Consider the following 7,100-nt stretch of genomic DNA (forward strand, 5'->3'; position numbering starts at 1 on the left):
CGGGTGCGATCATACCAGCACTAATGCACCGGATCCCATCAGAACTCCGCAGATAAGCGTGCTTGGGCGAGAGTAGTACTAAGTTGGGTGACCACTTGGGAAGTCCTCGTGTTGCACCCCTTTTTTTTCTTTCAGTTTCTCCCAGTTCTTTTCTTCCTTTCTCTACAAATGAGAACCTCCCCCGCTCACGCCCATCGCGTTTCGATCATGCNATGAGACCCTCCCCCGCTCACGCCCATCGCGTTTCGATCATGCTGCCCCGCATGCGTTAAATCCGATTTTGTGCGCATGGCATGTCGGGTGCGATCATACCAGCACCAATGCACTGGATCCCATTAGAACCCGCAGTTAAGCGTGCTTGGGCGAGAGTAGGACTAAGTTGGGTGACCACTTGGGAAGTCCTAGTGTTGCACCCCTTTTTTTCTTTCAATTTCTCCGAGTTCTTTTCTTCCTTTCTCTACAAATGAGAACCTCCCCGGCTCACGCCCATCGCGTTTCGAGCATGCCGCCCCGCATGCGTTAAATTCGATTTTGTGCGCATGGCATGTCGGGTGCGATCATACCAGCACTAATGCACCGGATCCCATCAGAACTCTGCAGTTAAGCGTGCTTGGGCGAGAGTAGTACTAGGTTGGGTGACCACTTGGGAAGTCCTCGTGTTGCACCCCTTTTTTTCATTCAATTTCTCCCAGTTCTTTTCTTCCTTTCTCTACAAATGAGAACCTCCCCCGCTCACGCCCATCGCGTTTCGATCATGCCGCCCCGCATGCGTTAAATCCGATTTTGTGCGCATGGCATGTCGGGTGCGATCATACCAGCACTAATGCACTGGATCCCATCAGAACTCCGCAGTTAAGCGTGCTTGGGCGAGAGAAGTACTAAGTTGGGTGACCTCTTGGGAAGTCCTCGTGTTGCACCCCTTTTATTCTTTCAATTTCTCCGAGTTCTTTTCTTCCTTTCTCTACAAATGAGAACCTCCCCCGCTTTCAATTTCTCCCAGTTCTTTTCTTCCTTTCTCTACAAATGAGAACCTCCCCCGCTCACGCCCATCGCGGGTGCGATCATACCAGCACTAATGCACCGGATCCCATCAGAACTCCGCAGTTAAGCGTGCTTGGGCGAGAGTAGTACTAAGTTGGGTGACCACTTGGGAAGTCCTCGTGTTGCACCCCTTTTTTTCTTTCAATTTCTCCCAGTTCTTTTCTTCCTTTCTCTACAAATGAGAACCTCCCCCGCTCACGCCCATCGCGTTTCGATCATACCGCCCCGCATGCGTTAAATCTGATTTTGTGCGCATAGCATCTCGGGTGCGATCATACCAGCACTAATGCACCGGATCCCATCAGAACTCCGCAGTTAATCGTGCTTGGGCGAGGGTAGTACTAAGTTGGGTGACCACTTGAGGAGTCCTCGTGTTGCACCCTTTTTTTTCTTTCAATTTCTCCGAGTTCTTTTCTTCCTTTCTCTACAAATGAGAACCTCCCCCGCTCACGCCCATCGCGTTTCGATCATGCTGCCCCGCATGCGTTAAATCCGATTTTGTGCGCATGGCATATCGGGTGCGATCATACCAGCACTAATGCACCGGATCCCATCAGAACTCCGCAGTTAATCGTGCTTGGGCGAGGGTAGTACTAAGTTGGGTGACCACTTGAGGAGTCCTCGTGTTGCACCCTTTTTTTTCTTTCAATTTCTCCCAGTTCTTTTCTTCCTTTCTCTACAAATGAGAACCTCCCCCGCTCACGCCCATCGCGTTTCGATCATGCTGCCCCGCATGCGTTAAATCCGATTTTGTGCGCATGGCATATCGGGTGCGATCATACCAGCACTAATGCACCGGATCCCATTAGAACTCCGCAGTTAAGCGTGCTTGGGCGAGAGTAGTACTAAGCACCCAACTACTGGGAAGTCCTCGTGTTGCACCCCTTTTTTTCTTTCAATTTCTCCCAGTTCTTTTCTTCCTTTCTCTACAAATGAGAACCTCCCCCGCTCACGCCCATCGCGTTTCGATCATGCCGCCCCGCATGCGTTAAATCCGATTTTGTGCGCATGGCATGTCGGGTGCGATCATACCAGCACTAATGCACCGGATCCCATCAGAATTTCGCGGTTAAGCGTGTGGCCACTTGGGAAGGTAAGCTAATATATGGATAAAGCAATTCTTATAGTAGCAAGCTAGCCCCTTATCTGCGTGGAGGAAAAAATGGGACTATTCTAAGGGGCTGGGCTGGAGTGGACAGTACTCCTTGGCCTTTTACTAGTTAGTCCCCCCGGTAAAGCCCCCACCCCTGACGACCTATTCTATACCAGCTTCTTCTATAGATGAGATAACTGGAGCAGATTTAATAGCAAGGGATATTGACCCAGCAGCTTGTTGCGCAAAAGAATATGTTTCAAAACAAAGAAGCTCCATTCTTCGTTAGAGTGGTTCTTCGACTGTTCACCTACTAAATAAATGATCATCTTCTTCATCGCTACGCTACGGGGGAGCATTGCTACGGGGGAGCATTGTCCGAGTGAATAAGCAGGGCAAAGCTTGATTTTCGAGGCTGGGCTGACATCACATACACAAGTGCTCTCTAAACCGTGCAATAAGGGCAGGCAGATCGGATCGAAGGGTTGTCCATTGGGATTGGGCATGGACAATCATGACAAGTTAATTGTAAAATAACATAAAAATAAAATAATAAACAATCAAACAAATAAGGGACTATTATATTTTTTAGTAGAATTGCACATGCCAAATGAATTAAAAAAAAAGAAAGAAAGGATTTTGACTAAATTCACTTCCTAACTATGTATAAACACAATATTAAGAAGTAAAATTCTATATTGTTTTTTTTAAGATCTAAATATGATCTTTAGTAATAAAATGAGAACAAAGTCAAAAGGCCAAGGAGGGTGGAAATGACAATCAACAAATAAATGGAAAGATTGAAAAATATATAAATAATTAATCAATTCTAGGCATGAACTAAATGACCTTAATTAAAGTAAATTAAAAGTCTTAAAATACATTAATGAAATACAATAACTCTAAATTGTAATCCACCCAAAATTCAAAACATGAAACTTCATTTCTCTTCAATGTGGCATGAACTGAAATATCTTTTGATAATTTCAACAATATTTTCTTCAAATCTTCATTGAAGCATATTGTATGATTGATGTCTCTTGGTTCATATCACAAAGCAACTACCTTTTGTTTTGTTGATTGCTAGTAGATCGCACTGCCTGAGAGGAAGTAAATCACCCCACTGGTGCTCTTACGATCATCAACGTCACCGGTCATGTCACTATCGCTGTAGCCAACAAGCTCAAGCTTCTCCTTTCCTCTCCTGGTGCAGTATCTCACACCCCAGCCTCTGGTTCCAGCCACATAGTGCAGGATGCGCTTGACAACCACAAGAGGCTCCTCCCTAGGTTCTTCCATGAATCTACTTACGTATCCAACTAAGTAAGCAAGGTCAGGACGTGTGTTTATCAGATAGCGCAGGCTTTTGACAATGTTGCGGTAATTGGTGGCATTAATTGCCGTCATAGTGCCGGCCTTCCTTAGTTGGAGTCGGGCCCTCCATTGGAGTCTTTATAGGGTTACTGTCCACAAGCCCAGTTGTGTCCAACAGCTTCTTCGCATATGCACTTTAGCAGATGGTGATGCCGGTAGTACCCTGTTGCACTTCGATGTCGAGGTAGTAGCTGAGCATGCCAAGATCGCTCATCTTGAAGTTCTTTGACATCTCCCTCTTGAATCTTCCGAGGACTTCCATGTCGCCTCCAGTGATTATGAGGTCATCGACGTACACTGATAAGATAAGGAACCACTACAAGGGGAGTAAGATTCGGATTACCTTGTTGATCGAATATCTCAAGGCAAGAACATTGTTTGAAATTCAAATCACTCCACAAGCAAAATCGATCATGTCTAGCTTGAATGATTCTTGTTGATCAAATATCTCAAGGCAAGAACACTTGCTTGAGATTCGAATCACTCCACAAGCAAGATTAATCATGTCGAGCTTGAATGATTCTACATGCAACCTAAACTACATAGAATTGCAAAGAAACTTAGCCATTGGCTAAAGAAGAGGACAAATGCTTCTTTTTCTATATTTTCCAAGTCTCTTACCAATACAATATACATGGCTTTATATAGCCTAAAAAATGAAACTATTAAAGGCACTCCAAGAGTTGTAACCTTCATACTTTATGGCCATAATTAGCCATTATGTAAATGTAACCTAAAGTAAATAAAATGTCTTAAAATACAATAACTCTAAATTGTAACCCACCCAAAATTTATAACAATCAAACTTCATTCTTCTTCAATGTGGCATGAATTAAAACATCTTTTGATAATTTTGACAACATTTTCTTCACATCTTCATTGAAGTATATTGTATGATTGATGTTTTTTGGTTTATATCATACACTCTCACGATTAGTCGCTACTCGTCGTGGCCGGGCGTGTACATGTCATGCTCAGAGGCACAGCGCTTGAACTTTAGCGATAATAGGGTACTGTCGAGCTTCGTGTTTCAGGCTCGTGGTGCATGCCGAAGCCCATAGAGTGCCTTGTGCAGGCACAATACCTTGTCAGGGTTGTCGTTGTCCAGGAAGTTCGGTGGTTGTTGAACATAGTCAGTCTCCTTCAGCTCTCCGTTTAGGAACGCGGGTTTCACGTCGATGAGGTGGACTTCTCAGGAATGATGTGCCGCGATTGCCAGCAATAGGTGGGTAGATTCCAGCTTTGTCACTGGTGCGAATACCTCCTCAAAATCCACTCCTTGCTTCTAGACGTAGCCCTTCACCACCAGACTGACCTTGAGTTTCACAACTTCTCCCTTTTCGTTCGCATCAGTCTGAAGACCCATTTGAGCCCTATGACTTGGTGTCCCAGTGACATATCCTCTAGACTTTATGTCTGGTTCTCGGTGATGAATTTCATCTCCTTCTGCATTGCCTTCAGCTGGCACGGGTTCCTTTCTGCTTCAGCGAAGGTGTTCGGTTCATCTGCGTTGATGACATGCAGTTCGGCCACCTCTTGTTCCAGTTTGCGTGCTGCTAGTCTAGGGGCTTCACCTCCTCCCACTAGGTCGTCCATCCTCCAGTACCTGGCTACCAGATCTTCATCGTGATCGACATCCAGCGTCGAATCCACAGTCCGTGGTGTTGCAAATTCCACTGGTTCAAGGGGTGCAACTGCTGGCGGCTGTGACGGTTCCTGATGCTGTGCTCCTCCTTCTTCTGGCTCGATGACGAGGTACTCCACCGTGAATTGATTTGGGTTGTGGGCTGTCTCGATCACGTCGTTCCACTGCCTGAAGGTGCTTTCGTCGAAGATGACATCACGAGACACGTGGGCTCACCCCCCGCAGGATCATAGAGTCTGTACGCCTTGCTCCCAGGTTTGTAGCCGATGAAGACGACCTTCAACCCCTTTGGATCGAGCTTGACAAGGTTGGAACGCGCTACCTTCATGTATGCGACACATCCGAACACTCGAAAATGATGTACCACTGGCTTTCTATTGTACCAGGCCTCATGTGGCATCTTCCCGTCTAGGCTTCACATTAGCGACCGATTGAGAAGATAGACAGTCGTCATTACCGCCTCTCCCCAGAATCTTTCAGGTATCCCAGCCGTCATCAGCAAAGATCTTGTTGTTTTGCTAGAGGGAGTAGGGCATTGTTAGTCGCTGCTACATGCCGAGCTCGTCGCAGTAGTTACTGAAGCTCGCTGAGGTGAATTCTCTACCTCTGTCCGTGCGTAGCATTCACATCTTCTTCCCACATTCGGCCTCCGCTAACGCTCGAATGCGCTTAATCGCCTATGTCGCCCCACTTTTCACTTACAGGAGGATCAGCCATATGAAGCGGCTTCTGTCATCGACTAGCAGGAGGAAGAGGGTCTTGCTGCCTAGGGCCGCCGGCTTGATGGGCCTGCAAATATCGCCGTGCACAAGCTCCAACAACTCACCAGCACAGTAGGATGTCCGAGATGGCTTTATATAGCCTCAAAATGGAACTATTAAAGGCATTCCAAGAGTTGTAATATTCATACTTAATGAGCATAATTAACCATTGTGTAATTGTAACCTTAGTAAATAAAAAGTCTTAAAATACATAAATGAAATACAATAACTCTAGATTGTAATCTACTCAAAATTTATAACATAAAACTTCATTATTCTTCAATGTGGCATGAATTGAAATATCTTTTGATAATTTCAACAATATTTTCTTCACATCTTCATTGAAGCATCTTGGATGATTGATGTCTCTTGGTTCATATCACTCGGTCATATGGTTTGTTGCCCCTGTGTCGAGGACCCATCGTCGGTGCTCTTGGTGATGCTGTTGCCCCTGTGTTGAGGACCCGAGAGTGGTTATGCTGTTGGTGAGCCTGCAGCTGCTCGATGTTTGATTCCCACACTCGCTGCATACCAACCGAACGAGATTTGATTCCCTCCCAAGTCGATTGCGCGGCGATGGGGCTGAACCGTGGCTTCTGGGCTGGATTGAGGTTTGGGCAGAAGGTAGAGGCCGAGGGGAAAGAAGTCGGGCTAGCTCTCTCAGATTTTGGGTTCGGGTTGACCCGGATCTGTGGATCTTGTCTTCCTTACCAGCGACGTTGTTGACTTCTAGCAATAGTGAGGAAAACGTCGACGTGTAAAAATCGGCTGAAGGAAAACTTCTTCGAGGAAAAAAATAACGAAAAAAGAAAGGAGAGAAATATTTGCTGAAGAACCGATGGTTATTATTTCATTTAGTTATACGTATTTCAATAACAAACCTATCCTAGATTTAGCAGTAGTGGCATAAACCTTGCGCCCAAAAAATTGGTCAAAATGGCCAGCAAAAAATATGCTCTTCCATTAAACGGGGGGCGTTAATTCAGATGTTCAAAAGTAAAAAACAACTAACGAAATTTAAGGAATAAAAACATAGCTATTATCTAACAGGCGTTTTCATTGCTAATATCGGTCCTCTTTCTTCCTTTTCCTCTTTATTTATCTTCTTTCTTTCTTTCCTCGAAGTTTAGTAGCCTAAAAGTTCCTAAAACCATAGATCTAAGAATGTTTACAATTTTTTGACCTC

General features: G+C 45.2%; 7 non-coding genes and 1 pseudogene across 7 annotated transcripts; all 8 read left to right on the top strand.

Moving 5' to 3' along the window:
- Position 1: 1 nt before the first annotated feature.
- LOC111475228 lies at positions 2–120 on the top strand. The gene has a single exon (XR_002716415.1). It is a non-coding gene; the product is annotated as a 5S ribosomal RNA (ribosomal RNA).
- Positions 121–298: 178 nt separating this feature from the next.
- LOC111475226 lies at positions 299–416 on the top strand (annotated as a pseudogene).
- Positions 417–549: 133 nt separating this feature from the next.
- Positions 550–668, top strand: LOC111475227. Its single transcript, XR_002716414.1, has one exon. It is a non-coding gene; the product is annotated as a 5S ribosomal RNA (ribosomal RNA).
- Positions 669–801: 133 nt separating this feature from the next.
- Positions 802–920, top strand: LOC111475229. Its single transcript, XR_002716416.1, has one exon. It is a non-coding gene; the product is annotated as a 5S ribosomal RNA (ribosomal RNA).
- Positions 921–1,053: 133 nt separating this feature from the next.
- Positions 1,054–1,172, top strand: LOC111475223. Its single transcript, XR_002716411.1, has one exon. It is a non-coding gene; the product is annotated as a 5S ribosomal RNA (ribosomal RNA).
- A 133-nt stretch (positions 1,173–1,305) lies between these two features.
- On the top strand, positions 1,306–1,424 carry LOC111475230. The gene has a single exon (XR_002716417.1). It is a non-coding gene; the product is annotated as a 5S ribosomal RNA (ribosomal RNA).
- A 133-nt stretch (positions 1,425–1,557) lies between these two features.
- On the top strand, positions 1,558–1,676 carry LOC111475224. Its single transcript, XR_002716412.1, has one exon. It is a non-coding gene; the product is annotated as a 5S ribosomal RNA (ribosomal RNA).
- A 133-nt stretch (positions 1,677–1,809) lies between these two features.
- LOC111475225 lies at positions 1,810–1,926 on the top strand. The gene has a single exon (XR_002716413.1). It is a non-coding gene; the product is annotated as a 5S ribosomal RNA (ribosomal RNA).
- The last annotated feature ends 5,174 nt before the right edge of the window (positions 1,927–7,100 follow it).

This window comes from Cucurbita maxima, unplaced genomic scaffold, assembly GCF_002738345.1.
Source record: "Cucurbita maxima cultivar Rimu unplaced genomic scaffold, Cmax_1.0 Cma_Scf01115, whole genome shotgun sequence".
In the NCBI taxonomy this organism is placed as follows: Eukaryota; Viridiplantae; Streptophyta; class Magnoliopsida; order Cucurbitales; family Cucurbitaceae; genus Cucurbita; species Cucurbita maxima.